Below are 16,909 nucleotides of genomic sequence, written 5' to 3'. Positions count from 1 at the left end.
CGTTAAACTTTTGTAGAGGCTAGGTGACAAAGTCCCCCCAGGGTAGGGGCTCTACATGATACAATTTTAACTCCTTTGGCAAGAATCTCAGCATAGACTGGATCATTGAATAATACCGGCAGATGTTTAAAAACGATGTTCCTGATTTTGGTAAACTCCATGCTGAATGGTGTGGAAAAAACAGGTGTGGAAGGAAAAGAGCTATACTTAAACTAATCATATCTCTGTTCCTATCTCTCATTTTCCTGGCTTTATTATCTTGTAATAAATTATCTTGGGGAATGTCAGCGATGTTAATAGCTTTGTTTAAGATGGTTTTAGAGTAGCCTCTATCTTCAAATCAAGAAAACATGTGTATAGTCATTATTCTCACTACAGATCCACTTGAGTCTTAGAAATTGGCCCACAGGGATTCCTCTCGAAGTATGTTTAGGGTGGTTGGAATCAGCTTGTAAGAGTGCATTACCAGCCATAGGTTTCCTAAAGAGACTGCTGACTACCCTGCTTCTTTCTCCCTTCAAACGTACGTCAAGAAAATTCAGATTCAAACTGTTATCATTTAGGTAAAGCAACACATCCTCTAGACTACCAGCTTATTCTGAGACTATGAATAACAGGTTGTCTATGCACCAAAAAAATAAAAATAAATAACCATAAAAAAATTGTGTCTGCACAACGGGGACTATCACATCCTAAGATGGGGGACCTCTCCCACCATCCCATGTAGAGGTTGGCAAGAGAAGGGGGAAGGGGAAAACTTAGCTCCCATAGAGGCCCCACATCTCTGCGGGTAGTAGTCCCCATCGAACATGAAGAAATTATGTGTAAGAAGGTATTCCAAATAGTAATGCTATGTTTTTGATTTGTGGGCAATTTCAGCAAAAATTTCCAAAAATTTAAATATAGTTAACCTTAATGAAAACCCCATTGAAGTCAATAAGAGAGTGATCTTGAATATCAATTCTTCCCAGGCTAAAATGCAGGGGATTGTCAATCAAAGGGCAGGAGTAACTGTACACACATGGCAGGAGCATGGATCAAAACAAAAAAAACATTTGTGGGGAGCAGCTCTTTTGATAAGGCTTAAAGTTAAATAAATAAAAGGCACAACCACTTGGCGCCCAACGTACGTCATATGACATTGTGGGCTTTGTGGTGTTATATCTGAATGATGCCTGAGGCTACAGACATCATTCAGATATCGGCATTTTCATCTGGCGATTCCCTGCGCCATAAGAATGATCATAGCGGCTGTTCTGCTTTTTTTTATATTTTAGGCTTCTCAGCCTAGAGGTGGGATGTGGGGTCTTATTAACCCCATATCTCACTGTAAATAGGTCCGATCATGCCATATTCCTATTACAAGGGATGTTTACATTCCTTGTAATAGGAATAAAAGTAATCTTTTTTTTTTTTAAAGTGTCAAACTAAAAAAATAAAAGTAAAATTAACAAGAAAAAAATAAATTTAAAGCTCCCCTGTCCCCGTGAGCTCGTACGCAGAAGCGAACACATACATAAGTCCCGCTCACATATGAAAACGGTGTTCAAACCACACATGTGAGGTATCGCCACGAACATTAGAGCGAGAGCAATAATTCTAGCCCTAGACCTCCTCTGTAACTCAAAATATGTCACCAGTAAAAAAATTTAAAGTGTCACCTATGGGGATTTTTAAATACCAAAGCCATTCCACGAGCGCGTGCAATTTTGAAGCGTGACATGTTGGGTATCTATTTACTCAGCGTATCTTCATCTTTCACATTATGAAAAAAAATTGGGCTAACTTTACTGTTTTTTTTTTTAAAGCATGAAACTGTTTTTTTTTCTGAAAAAAAGTGTTCGAAAAATTGCTGCGCAAATACCGTGCGAGATAAAAAGTTGCAACAACTGCCATTGTATTCTCTAGGGTCTTTGCTAAAAAACATATATAATGTTTGGGGGTTCTATGTAATTTTCTAGCAAAAAGTATGAATTGTACATGTAGAAGAGAAATGTCAGAATTGGCCTGGATGCGAAGTGGTTAAATAAAATGCCTGGGGGTGCCTTAAACCTGCCTGAGAAGTGGTGAACCTGTAGAATGTCACAAACCTGATCACCACACAATTTCTAGCTTGTATGCTCTTTTCAGGGAACGTCTAGATTACTCCCGAACTGTGACTGGGCTTTAAGGCTGGATTCACACCTATGCATTTTTAGTGCTTTTTGCATTTTGCAGATTTGCACTACAGAACGTGCCCCATAGGAAACCATGTTAAATGGACTGTAGTGCAAATCTGCAAAATGCAAAAAGCACTAAAAAATGCATAGGTGTGAATCCGCCCTAACAGTGGACTTGCTCATATTTCTGCTGACACCCTTTTGAACTCTCTCTATCTGGTCTGGAGGTTGATCAAGGCCATAAGGTATCAAGACATTGTGGTTCGAATTTACCATTACTCTTGTTTTATTTATTTTTGTTTGAAATCTGACCACTTTATTTTTACGGTAATTATACAACCACATTTGGGCCTGTTTTAAGGTTTAGCAATCTTGGACAGCTTTGATCTACTTCACATTTAGTCAGTTATCTGCCTATAACACCTACATGGGTGTGCTTTGATATAGCAGATTTCCTAGGTACTCAGATTTCTAAAGGCTGCAAAACCACTTATCTCTTCGGTGGCTAAAAAGACCATCCAACATACCGTATTTTTCGGACTATAAGGCGCACGTAAAAGCCTAAATTTTCTCCCAAAAACGACCGTGCGCCTTATAGTCCGGTGCGCCTTATATATGACCTGTTGACATCGCTGGAGTTCTTTGTTAACAGTATCTGTCATCTTGACGTAAACCTTCGGACTATAAGGCGCACGTAAAAGCCTAAATTTTCTCCCAAAATCGACCGTGCGCCTTATAGTCCGATGCGCTTTATATATATGGAAATATCCATTTTATCAGCCGGTCGTTCCTAGTGCGCCTTATAATCCGGTGCGCCTTATAGTCCGATGCGCCTTATATATGGAAATATCCATTTTATCAGCCGGTCGTTGCTAGTGCGCCTTATAATCCGGTGCGCCTTATAGTCCGAAAAATACGGTAAGTGGATTTGTATCCTCCCACGATGTCATTGTTTAATAAGAAATAGTTGTATGCTTTGCTTTCTGTATGGAGTGGGTGGATGTCTCTATAACCAAAGAAAAATAAATGAAAATAAATAAATCAGTAATTGATAGCACAGTGATTTTAATATACCCAATGGTATAATAATATAAAAAAAAATCTTATAAAAGCAAATGCCCATAAACTCTCCTAAACTATTGTGCAATACGAGCTACTATGAACATTTTTATGCTGCTCTTTCTGCCAGAGGTTCTGTTTACTGAATAAGGTGACACTTTAATCATTCAGTCATTCTATCATCTGCAAGCAGATTCTCCTGCCTATGATTGGAAATCCAAAATGAACACAGCCTCACTGTATTTAATAATTTAAGTACCATATATACTCGAGTATAAGCCGAGATTTTCAGCCTCTTTTTTGAGGCTGAAAGTGCCCCCCTCGGCTTATACTCGAGTCATCGCTGTCTGCCCGCTCGATCAGCGTGTCGAGCAGACAGACAGCGGCCATTCTAGGATTCAAAAGCCGCGCCTCCGGCTCCGCCTTCGCCTGTGATAGGCGGAACACTGAATTTCCCAGCAGCCTGTGTTCCGCCTATCACGGACATCGTATCATCCTCGTACTACGGACGAGGATGATACGATGTCCGTGATAGGCGGAACACAGGCTGCTGGGAAATTCAGTGTTCCGCCTATCACAGGCGAAGGCGGCGGCGCAGCTTTTGAATTTTACAATGGCCGCCGAGGCGCCGACGAAGAGGGCACGGGACGGAGGCAAGGCAAGGCACGGCACGGGACGGGACGGGACGGGACGGAGGCAAGGCACGGCGGCAAGGCACGGCACGGGACGGAGGCAAGGAGGCAAGGCACGGGACGGAGGCTCGGGACACAGGTAGGCTGGACACACACACACACACACACACACACACACACACACACACACACACACGGATGGAGACACACACACACAGGGATGGATGGATGGATGGATACACACACACACAGGGATGGATGGATGGATGGATGGAGACACACACACACAGGGATGGATGGATGGAGACACACACACACAGGGATGGATGGATGGATGGATGGAGACACACACACACAGGGATGGATGGATGGATGGACACACACACACACACAGGGATGGATGGATGGATGGACACACACACACACAGGGATGGATGGACGGACACACAGGGATGGACGGACACACAGGGATGGACGGACACACAGGGATGGACGGACACACACACAGGGATGGACAGGCATGTCTCACCCTCGGCTTATACACGAGTCAATAAGTTTGCCAGTTTTTTTGGGGGTAAATTGGGGGCCTCGGCTTATATTCGGGTCGGCCTATACTCGAGTATATACGGTAAACATTTAAAAGTACACATTTTCAAGTGAACAGTCTCTATATTTTTTTAGCAGATTCACCCCAAGATGCATTAGTATGTTGGAGGAAATGATTGACAAATTTCTTACAAAATAGTGTAATTTTTTGGCTTTGCAATATACAAAGTTCTGTACAAAGATCTTGTTCAGTTGTGGATTAGAAAGTTTCAGAATTTTAAGATTTGTTTTCATGGAAGCAAAGGTCATCTTTAAATAACACGTTTCTTGTGACTGACCACTTCAAAATAAGAAATTGTTCTGCAAGGTCACTAGGTGCTTATATACGACATCTTTAGAACATTGGTCATGATGCTCTGTAACTAGCTAGTAAGGAATCTTTTCTTGAGCTGTCTGAGGAAATGGCTTGGCCTTTTTGACCTTCTTTGAAAAGACTCTCTCTTTATGTATGAATGTATGTATGTATGTGTGTGTATATATATATATATATATATATATATATATATATATATATATATATATATATATATATGTACTTTGGCTTCTAAGTTTAGTGATATAAAACTATTCTGGTTTAGTTTCAAAGGCTATGTAGTAATACCCGTCTTGGTCATAATGGAATAGCAATAACTTAAATACTGTCAGAATCCACAGATAGGTGACTCAATATGAGACATGGCTGAAGATCTTACAATGTGTTCAGTTTTACAGGATCAAAACCATTAGCTTAACTCTATATGTAGAGACAGATGCCATTGCATGCTTTCAGGTGCATGTTTTCATGGTCTTCTGACTATGGGAGGGTCAGAAATACATACAAGGAATAAAATACATAGGGAGAGAGGAATGACCTAGCTAAACTAGTAAACAAAGATGACAAACAGCATAACACATTAGGTAGGCCATAACACTGTCTACCTTAAATAAGACAGCGTTACCTTAACTAAGATCCTGAGCCAGCTGCCAGTCAGGCATCTGGGTAGATCCTGACATTAAAGGCATGAGTGATGTCAGCCAACTGCAAGCTTTAGCCTGCTATTGACTGAATACAGCTCACAGGAATGCAGAACAAAGTGAACTCTTGTGACCTACAGAAGTAGGGCCAAAATATCTTTGGCCCTACTACTCTTTTGTAATGGATGTGATCATGAGTGTTATAAGTGAAATGCCTATTTCTGGTACTCTTATAGATATAAGTGCTTATCTTTCACTATCAGCTATCAACCTTAATCGTACTCAGTTAAGATGTCTGCCAGCTTCTCCCTTCATGTGGAACAAAACTGCAAGGGTTAAAAAGAGCAAAGTCCAAAAGAAGATTGCGCCTGTTTTCGGCACCATGAGACTACACCCAAGAGGAAGAAGGGGCTGAAAACAAGACCCTATATAGCTACAATAGTCTGCTTTTCCCTTTTTAAGACATAACCCAGCTAAAAAGCTTATACTTCGTCACAATAATGAATATGTATAATTTGTGGTTTGTACACGCTGTCTTTCATTTAATTTTTGATTTGATAGTAAGATATCCGGCTCATTGTATATCAGCTAGAGTTCAGGAAATAAAATAGAGAAGTATCTGAATACCGAACTGTGTCGGTGTCAGTGTTTGACTTCAAGTGTGCACACTTTTATATTGAAGATTAATTTGGCCAGGGGGACAGAAACAAAGGTACCGAGCGGTTCTGGTTCGGTCCAAAACACTTTTAAGTCATTGTTCTTAAGCCAAAAGAACTCAAGGTCATTTCTGAAGGCTTTTATTCAAATTTGGCCCAGTAATGAGAAGATTATTAAAACGGATCCCTTCACATTGAGCACCATGATATAAAATTCTAATTTGGTTACGTTTTCAAGTGTGGTATACACCTCCTATAGAGGTGAGGCATATTCGGTAAGGTCATTGTATTCAAAGTGTTTTTTTTATCTTTGATTTAATCGCATAAGGAGTGCTTTGATCAAGCATATCTGGAAACTGCTTGTTGAAAAATACAACAGGATAGGATACAACTGAAGTTACTGTATGTGTAGAATGCATAGTGAAAAAGACAGTAAGGTTGATTTACTGAAGAAATAGAGAATGTGTGCACTTTCATGTGCAATGGAAATAAAAAAATCAACATAATGTTTGCCTACATGTGATTGGATGTTTGAAACAAACAGAGCTTCACCTTATTTAGTGAACATACCACTTCCCTATTCATTTAGTAAATCAACCTCAGAGTGTATTGCCGCGTACATATGACTGGACTTTTCGACAGCAAAGGTCCGATGGAAGGAATCTGCCGGACAATTCAATCATGTGTGGGCTTCATCAGACATTTGCTGTCGAAAAATCCGGTGGACTTTAGATTTAAAACACAATGTTATTTTTTGTAAAACACATCTCCTGTATTGGTATTGGTGTGTGAATAAAGTCTACGGTTTTAAAAACTTATTTTTTGAGATCTGGAATTACTACACTATGGAATCCTCCCCCCTTTTTTTCTCCCTGAGGAAACCCTGATTATCAGCACTAGCGTTCTTTGTACATCAGGAAGAGAGTGGATTACAACCTTCGTAAAACCCTTCATCAGCGCACCGACGCTTGCTGTGTGATTTCTACGGGCCTGACTGCCCTTCGTGGGCTCATAGTCCTGGTGAGTGGGGAGCTAAGGGGGTGAGCACGGAAGTCACCTGAATTTTATGTTTTCGAGCACCAGTCACTTTCACCTACTGCACCTATTTGAAGAATCTTTGGGACAATTAATAATTTTGATTTTTGGACTGCACTGCATAGGAGATTGCCACTCTGGCTATACATGAAACTATTTTTGGGGTCTATATGAATTTTTTGTGAATTGTTTACCATAAAAAATTGTTTTATTATTTATTCATATATTTTTTCACATTTATTCACATTTTTCACTATTACATTTTTATTTATTAATTAGCCTATTTTGAGGGCACAGTGCACTGTTTTTACTGTATTTTTATTGTATTTTTAGTTCCAATTAATCCTACCGTGGTCACTTTCTAATATACTTACCAACCTAGTGGTTAATGATTATACTTTGTTCATCACTTTTGCACGTTATGTATATTATTGTATTTTATGCACTATAGTAGTAATCCCTGACTTTTATGCATGTGCCTAGATTTGTGTACGCATAGTTATCATCTGTGGAACCCTAGTGGTTGATTACAGGTACGGGTGTACACTATCAATGGTAATGGTACCTTTATATCAGTAGAGGTTAGTCGAAGGGTTTGTTCTGCATACTCCCCCTTTTTCCTCCTTTGTAATTTATATATATACTTTTTTGGATAGGTTTGATACCTACCTTGGTAACTATTGTGCTCTTGTGGAGGCCAGTGGTGTGCGTGTACTCACATTTTGTGTACACACTCCATTGTAGCCAATTAACAGCGGCGCCGGACCCTGTATATAAATATTTCTGTTACTGGTTGCATCCCCTTTGGGGCTGCGATTTTTAGGGGTGGCGACACTGTCTGTGTGCCCTTCCATTTACGTCTTAATCTCATCTTAGCCTCCGTAGCGTGGCCTGGGATCTGCAAGATCTGAGTATCTTTTCACTAGATTTAAAACATGTTTCAAATCTTTCCAATGGACTCGAGTCCGGCCAAAAAAATCAGTTCGTCTGTATGCTAGTCCGCCGGACAAAAACCAATGCTAGGGCAGCTATTGACTACTGGCTATGAACTTCTTTATTCTAGTCTGGTCATACGTCATCATGTTCGAATCCATCGCACTTTGGTGTGCTTGTGTGTAGCCAAGTCCTTTCATTCGGAAAGACCTTGGGAACTCTGCCGAAATTCCGTTGGAAAGACCGTCGGACCTAGTCTGCTGGAAAGTTCGGTCGTGTGTACGCGACATTAGACATTTAACAAGAACACTATTGTTAAAGCAGAGTTCCACCCTAAAGTGGAACTTCCGCTCATCGGATTCCTGCCCCCCTCCGGTGCCACAATTGACACCTTTCAGGGGAGAGGGGGGTGCAGATACCTGTATAACCAGGTATCTGCACCCACTTCCGGGAATAGCTAGCCGCAACTAGCCACGTGTGTCCACTCCCCCCTGTTGTGTTCTGGGAAACAGGGACCAGTGAAAACGTGCAGCACGCTCACGCATGCGCAGTAGGGACTTGGGCAGTGAAGCCGCAATGCTTCACTTCCTGATTCCCTGACAGAGGATGGCGGCGGGGCAGCCAAGCGATGAGCGATTGCTCATCATCATCTGCTGCCGACATCGTTGGCACCCTGGACAGGTAAGTATCCATTTATTAAAAGTCAGCAGCTGCAGTATTTGTAGCTGATTGACTTTTAATAATTTTTTTTAAGATGGCCCTCCTGTTTAAGAAACTAATTTCTGCAGTCTTCTCATAAAATATAGGAGGATCAGTGATAAAGGCTTTTATTTTATTTCATTACCTTACCCAAATCATTTTGTGGTCATACTGTATTTCTGCACAGTACTAAACATTACATTAGTGTATGCTTATATAACATTACTTCCCGTAGAGATGAGGCAGGTTCAGTATGGTCATTGTACACCTTTTACGTGAAGAATACAAAGTGTTTCTTTATTTTTGTTTTGTTTTTCCTCAAAGAACAGCTTCAATAAAGCAAATTCTGGAAACTGCCTGTTGAAAATGTTTGGTAGATCCAGTGGCAGACGTATAGAGGTCACTGAGGTTGCCTTGGCACCCCGGGCCCCATGCTGCAAGGGGCTCCTTCTGGGCCCCCTGTATACCTCGATAGGAGGAGCTGTAAGGGCAACTGAGACCAAGCTCCCTGATCCTCAGCCGAACTGTAATCGGCACTGTGCAGGGAGCTCATGACACTGATTACATCTAAATTGGAAGCAGTGTGTGCTGTGCTCTTTGTCTCCCCCTGCAGTGCAGTACCCTGCAGGAAGAGGTAAGTTAAAGCACTGTCATTTTTTTAAAGGCTATCTGTATGTATATGTGTGTGTACATTTATGTGTGCATGTATGTTTGTATGTGTATGTATTTATCTGTATGCGTGCATGTGTATGAATGTATGTGCATGTACATGCATGTATGTGTGTGCATGTATGTATGTGTGTGTGTATGTGTTTATATGTGTGTGCATACGTGCATTTATAGATGTGTGTGTGTGTGTTTACATGTATGCACATTTTATGTATGTACGTTTAATCCTGACCCCCTATATGTGTACAATCAGAACTGATTTTTTTTTTTCTTGCTTGTTCATAGTACCATAAAAAAAATACTGTTCCTTCATGCTCAGATCTCTTTTTAGAGGCATTTGACAGCTGGTAAAAAGGCAATATGTTGTCTCCTGACCACCTGTTTTAACCCCTTAAATGCATCATCACTATGCTCCAACTGCAGGCAATGCACACAGTTAGTTGCAGTGCAGCTCCATTCACCTGGGGTTATACTTCAAGGGTGCGCTGACTGCAAAAAGATTGAGGAACACCGGCATAGAGGAACCAAGCTCTCCATTTTCTTCCTGCAGCTGCTGAATGCCTGCGGGAGGGAGAGGAGGAAAAGCAGGGGGGAACGGAGAAGTCAATTCCTTTATGTGCAGCCACCCACTGGCAACTGGGCCCTGTTGTTCTGCCACCAGGCTCAGAGGAAAGGGCCCTGTCCGGGGGTCCGGGGAGCCCTTCATGGTTTCTTTCATAGGGGCCCTGAAGGTTCTAGTTACACCACTGGGTAGATCCACACTAGGAGGAAAAGTTAGGCTTTTGCATTTTTTGCATTTTTGCATGATACAAAACATTGCTAGATAGGCTTATCCAATATTGCAACTATTTTTACATTATAAATTTTGAAAAAAGTTCTACAGGTATAAAGCGCAGGCACCTAGAGGTGCAGTTTTTTTTTTTTTTATTGCAGTCTTTTTAAATGTAGAGTAGATGTGTTCAGAAATGGAGTGTAGTAATACAGCAAGCCTTGAACAATTTATCTTCTCTTTACAAATGCAATTACCTATTTCCACTTGTATTTTCCTTTGGATTACAGCTAATAAATCTCTGTACAACTTTCTCATCGTTTAGAGTAATCCTCCCTCTAATCTCTATTTTGGAGTGCTAAGATTGTGTGACTGCAAATTGTAAGGTCCTGTCACTTAATTCCACCATAGATTAAGCTCTCTGACAAATACTAATCTTTTTCTGATTGTTAGAGTATTCATCATGGTAAAAAGAATGACACTTTCTTATAGTATTTTGCTCTGCATTATCTAAATTGTTTTTCATTTTGGAAGTGTTCAACTCTGCTATAAAAAAAAATGGGTGAAGAAAATGTGTCCTTGGTATAGATGCTTCACAGATAATAACCTTTTAGACTTTAACAAAAAATGTAGTGTACAGACTAATGCATTCTTAAAGGATAAGTTCTCCTTTTCTGTCAGAATTTCACTTTTCATGATAAATAAAAGTGTTATGTAATATAAATTCAACCCAGCAATCCCAATGTTCTTATCTCTCACCTACCTTGTGTATACCAGCTTAGAAACTGAACATGCTTGCTGACTCTTTTTTATCCACTTCAGCGCAGGAAGATTTTACCCCCTTCCTGACCTGAGCACTTTTTGTGATTCGGCACTGCATCATTTTAACTGACAATTATGCGGTCGTGCAATGTTGCACCCAAACAAAATTGATGTCCTTTTTTCCCACAAATAGAGCTTTCTTTTGGTGGCATTTGATCACCTCTGTGGTTTTTATTTTTTGCGCTATAAACAAAAAAGAGCGACAATTTTGAAAAATTTTTGCTATAATAAATATCCCCCAAAAATATCTAAAAAAACAATTTTTTTCCTCAGTTTAGGCTGATATTCTTCTACATATTTTTGGTAAAAAAAATCACAATAAGTGTATATTTATTGGTTTGCACAAAAGTTATAGCGTCTACAAAATAGGGGATAGTTTTATGGCATTTTTATTATTCATTTTATTTTATTAGTAATGGCGGCGATCTGAGATTTTTTTCATGACTGTGACAATATGGCAGACAGATCGGACACTTTTGGGATCATTGTCATTGATACAGCAATCAGTGCTATAAAAATACACTGATACACAGACAGGAAGATGGTTAAACAAAGGGTGATCAAGAGGTTAAGTGTGTCCCAGGGAGTGATTCTAACTGTGGGAGGGATGGGCTTCCACTCACATGACAGCGATCACTGCTCCCAATGACAGGGAGCAGTAGATCCCTGTCATGTCACTAGGCAGAACAGGAAAATGTCTTGTTTATATAGGCACTTCTCCGTTCTGTGGCTCCGTAACACGATTGCCGGGATAACGGCAGACATCGAGTCCATGGGTCCCGTGGGCACGGTCATTCTGTACACGGCGGGCGTGCATGCCTGCTAGCCCTGACAATTAAAGGGGACATACAGGTATGCCCATTTGCCCACCACTGTCATTGTGCTGATGTATATCGGCATATATATATATATATATATATATATATATATATATATATATATATATATGCAGTGGTCGGCAAGTGGTTAAAATACTTTGGAAGCCCTGACTTCCTGGGACATCCCGAAAACATAATTTCCCATCATGCAATGCTTTACTGCATAATAGAAGTGGGTGTGCCTGACCTATTACATAGTATTACATAGTAGGTGAGGTAAAAAAAGACACAAGTCCAACCTATGTGTGTGATTATATGTAAGTATCACATTGTATATCCCTGTATGTTGCATTTTTTCAAGTGCTTATCTAATAGTTTTTTTAAACTATCGATTCTCTCCGCTGAGATCACCACCTGTAGAAGGGAATTCCACATCCTTGCTGCTTTTACAGTAAAGAACCCTCTACATAGTTTAACCACTTGGGTACCGCGCTATTGCCGAATGACGGCATTAGCGCGGACCTAGATTTCCGGGACTACGTCTATTGACGTCGTCCCGGTTACGAGCGGCCTGCGCGCCCCCTGAGGGGCGCGCGCGGCGCGCTCTGTGATCGGCGAGTCCGTGAGACTCGCCTGATCACCGATCCGTGTAAGGGGTCGATCCCGACCCCTTATCACGTGATCAGCTGTCAGCCAATGACAGCTGATCATGTGATAGAACGGAGCCGGTAATCGGCTATTATTCCTCCTCGCGCTGACAGCGCGAGGAGAAAAAAAAAAGCCGATCACCGGCGGCCGTGATCGGGACATCAGTCCCGATCACGGCCAGCAATGCAAGGCACCACATGCCACCTGCCAGTGCCCACCTGCCTCCCGCAGTGCCATCCTGAAGTATAACTAAAAGTAAAAGTAAGTGCCCCCCGTCTGTGCCCATAGTGCCCACAGTGCCACCCACAGTGCCACCCACAGTGCCACCCACAGTGCCACCCCACAGTGCCACCCACAGTGCCACCCCACAGTGCCACCCACAGTGCCACCCAATCTGCCTCAAAGGTGCTGCACCCCAGTGCCGCCCATCAGTGCCCAGCAGTGCCGCCCATCAGTGCCCAGCAGTGCCACCTATCAGAGCCACCTATCAGTGCCACCTATCAGTGCCCATCAGTCCCATCTATCTGTGGTACCTATCAGTGCCCATCCGTGCCACCCATCCGTGCCACTTATCCGTGCCACCCATCCGTGCCATCTTATCTGTGCCCATCTTTGCCCATCAGTGCCGCCTTATCTGTGCCCATCGGTGCCGCCTTATCTGTGCCTATTAGTGCCGCCTTAACTATGCCTATCAGTGCCCACCAGTGCAGCCTATCAGTGCCCACCAATGCAGCCTATCAGTGCCCACCAATGCAGCCCATCAGTGCCCACCAATGCAGCCTATCAGTGCCGCCTTATCAGCGCACTTCAATGAAGGAGAAAAATGACCCGTTTGCAAAATTTTATAACAAACTATTAAAACATGATTTTTTTTTTTGCATCTTTTTTTGTTTGTTTAGCAAAAAATAAAACTCCGAGCTGTAACTAAATACCATCAAAAGAAAGCTCTATTTGTGGGAAAAAAATGATAAAAATTTCATTTGGGTACAGTGTTGTATGCCCGTGCAATTGTCATTCAAAGTGCATCAGCGCTGAAAGCTGAAAATTGGTCTGGGACTGAGGGGGGTTTAAGTGTCCAGTAAGCAAGTGGTTAAGGTTAAACCTTTTTTCTTGTAATTTTAATGAGTGGCCACAAGTCATATTAAACTCCCTTCCGCAAAAAAAGTTTTATCCCTATTGTGGTGTCTCCAGCATGTGCGCAGCATAAGGGGTTGCAGGGGTTACAATCCCAACCCCGTCCCTAGTTCCAGAGGGCTCCTGAATCCTCCCTGTCATATTATCATATCCTCCACAAAATCCAGCTCTGATCTGCCCTATGGCCCCACAGCCACGCTCCAGCAACCCTAGGGCTCTACTTTGCCTTCCACAGTCCCCACCCCTCTGTTCCCACTAGCTGGGAAGAAGCTGTGAGCCTTTTCCTGAATAGAGAGGAGCATGAGGTGAGAACAGCCCAGGATGGGGAAGTGTCTTTGGTGTGTGCTGGCAACATGGAATGGTAACCGAGCTTAGGGAAGCAAGAGGAGGAGAGTGCCGTCTTGTAGCCACGATGGGACCGATGTCACTGGTGAGGTATGACACTGCTCAGTGTCTCCTAGTCACCAGCTGGGATTCTCTGTACCCCCCACCCGGGGATGTCTACTTACCCCACTTCCCAGACACACACCTCCTGGAGGTGACCTTCCCCAACACCTGCCAACACTGACAGAGAAACCTTCAGAAAGTGCTAAAACAAATCCTTTAACACCTCCTCAGGGGCACCTGCAGGGCTGCAGGCTCCAGATTTTGTGTCACAGGGCTTTGCCCTCACAAATCTAAGTTGTCCCCGCCCCAAGCCCCCTGACCACCCCCTCCATACTGTATGCTATGCCCGGTTGTTGAGCTCCTTTCCCATTACAGCACTCTATATGGTTCCTCCTCCCAGGGCTGAAAGCACATTCCTTTACAACACAGCCAGTTAGCCTTGATCTTCACAGGGTGTATCTGTCTACTACAACTACACTGCCATTCGGACCAGAGAATTTCACAGGTCAGAAGGGCAACATAAAAGCCAGACACACCCTGTGAAGACTGACAGACTGTGTGTAAAGGAATGTGATTTCAGCCCTGTGTAGTGTAGGGGGAACTGTATATAGTTAGTGCTGGGATGGTAAAGGAGCTCTGCCAAGTGACCTGCCAGGAGTCCCTGTCCTCTGATTCTCTGGCAGTGATCCCTTTCCTCTGATTCTCCAGTGGTAATCCCTGTCCTCTGATCTAAAGAGGAACTCTGGAAACTCTTAAGCCACTAGGGGTGCGGTGGATGTATCTGCACACACAGTGGAAGTGGTAGGGAGGGCCCAGGTCAACTTTTGCATCAGGGCCCACAAGCTTCAAGCTACGCTTCTGGTAATCCCTGTCCTCTGATGTAAAGAGGAACTCTGGGAACTCAGAACTCTTAAGCCACTAGGCATGCGGTGGATGTATCTGCACACACAGTGGAAGTGGTAGGGGGGGCCCAGGCCAACTTTTGTATCAGGGCCCATAAGCTTCAAGCTACGCTTCTGGTCACCAGTACAGTATTTACAAATTGAAATCATATATCCTCTCTGGATCACACCTCCCTCATTAATACATAGTTGCCAACAATGTAAAAATAAAATGTAGGGACACTTTTTTGCTGTAGGCGGATTCACATTATAATTGGGGGGCAGGGCATGCATTTGTAGGCATGACACATGCAAAAAAGAATGCGGTGTGCAGCACACCACAGCGAAAAATGGGTGTGGTTTACGTGAAATAATGGCTTAAATAGGCGTAGCTCAAAGGGGGTGTGGTTACAGTCTGAGATGAATGAGGGATGGAGAGGGAAAGGGGGAAAGAGGGGGAGAGGGATGGAGGTACAGCAGCCCCAGATCCTACACCACAATAGCAATATGTGTTTTCCAGAGTTTGACAATCAGCATATAAAGATACACCTGATGTTAGCGCTTTAATCATCCCGGTGCCATGATTGTTAAGGTGTCAGGATGATTGAAGCACATTATTTCTTTTATTACATTGTAATATAAAATGAAATCATTCAACTCATCATAATGCAGAATCAGTGGGAACCCTGAGTGTGTCACTAGCCACGTTGCCTGCCACCAGATGCCATCAGGTGCCCCAGAAGAGTCCCTTCTTACATCAGGTGTCCCATCAGTGGAGCCTTCCTCACATCTGTATCCCCAGCAGCGGAGCCCGTCCTTACATCTGTGTCTCCATCAGCGGAGCCCCTCCTTACATCTGTGTTTCCATCAGCGTAACCACTCCTTACATCTGTGTCCCCGTCAGCAGAGTCCTCCTTACATCTGGTGTCCCCATCAGTCCTCCTTACATCTGGTGTCCCCATCAGTCCTCCTTAAATCTGGTGTCCTCATCAGTCCTCCTTACTTGTGGTGTCCCCATCTGTCCTCCTTACATGTGGTGTCCCCATCAGTCCTCCTTACATGTTGTGGTGTGCCTATCAGTCCTCCTTACATGTCATGGTGTGCCCATCAGTCTTCCTTACATGCGTGGTGTCCCCATAGGTCCTCCTCACATGTCGTGGTGTCCCCATCAGTCCCCCTTACATCTGGTGTCACCATCAGTCCTCCTTGCATCTGGTGTGCCCATCAGAGTCCTCCTTACATTTGGTGTCCCCATCAGTCCTTCTTACTAGGGATGAGCCGAATGACCCCCCCCCCCCACCCCCCACGTTCAATTTGCACCAGAACATGCGAACAGGCAAAAAATGTGTTCAAACACCCGAACATGAATAATCAAAAGTGCTCATTTTAAAGGGTTATATGCATGTTATTGTCATAAAAATTGTTTGGGAACCTGGGTCCTGCCCCAGGGGAATTGTATCAATGCAAACAACAGTTTTCAAAATGGCAGTTTTTTCAGGAGCAGTGACTTTATTAATGCTTAAAGTTAAACAATAAAAGTGTAATATTCCTTTAAATTCTGTACCTGGGGGTGTCTATAGTATGCCTGTAAAGGGGCGCATGTTTCCCATGTTTAGAACAGTCTGACAGCAAAATTACATTTATAAAGGGAAAAAAAGTAATTTAAAACTACTCGCGGCTACAATGAATTGTCGGTCCGCAATACACATAAAAGTTCATTAATAAAAACGGCATGAGGATTTCCCCACAGGGGAACCCCGAACCAAAATGTTAATAAAAAAATGCGTGGGGGTCCCCCTAAATTCCATATCAGGCCCTTCAGGTCTGGTATGCATTTTAAGGGGAACCCCGCACCAATTTTTTTTTTAAAAATGGCGTGGGGTCCCCCCAAAAATCCATACTAGACCCTTATCGGATCACGCAACCTGGCAGGCCGCAGAAAAAGAGGGGGGCAAGAGAGCGCCCCTCCCACCTGAACTGTACCAGGCCACATGCCCTCAACATTGCTTTGAGGTAGCCCCCCGTGAAATTCAGACTGCCCCCCCTGA

This window comes from Lithobates pipiens, unplaced genomic scaffold, assembly GCF_037356315.1.
Source record: "Lithobates pipiens isolate NorthernLeopardFrog02 unplaced genomic scaffold, aLitPip1_a1.2 Scaffold_19, whole genome shotgun sequence".
Lineage (NCBI taxonomy): Eukaryota > Metazoa > Chordata > Amphibia > Anura > Ranidae > Lithobates > Lithobates pipiens.
This window is presented reverse-complemented; position numbering follows the sequence as displayed.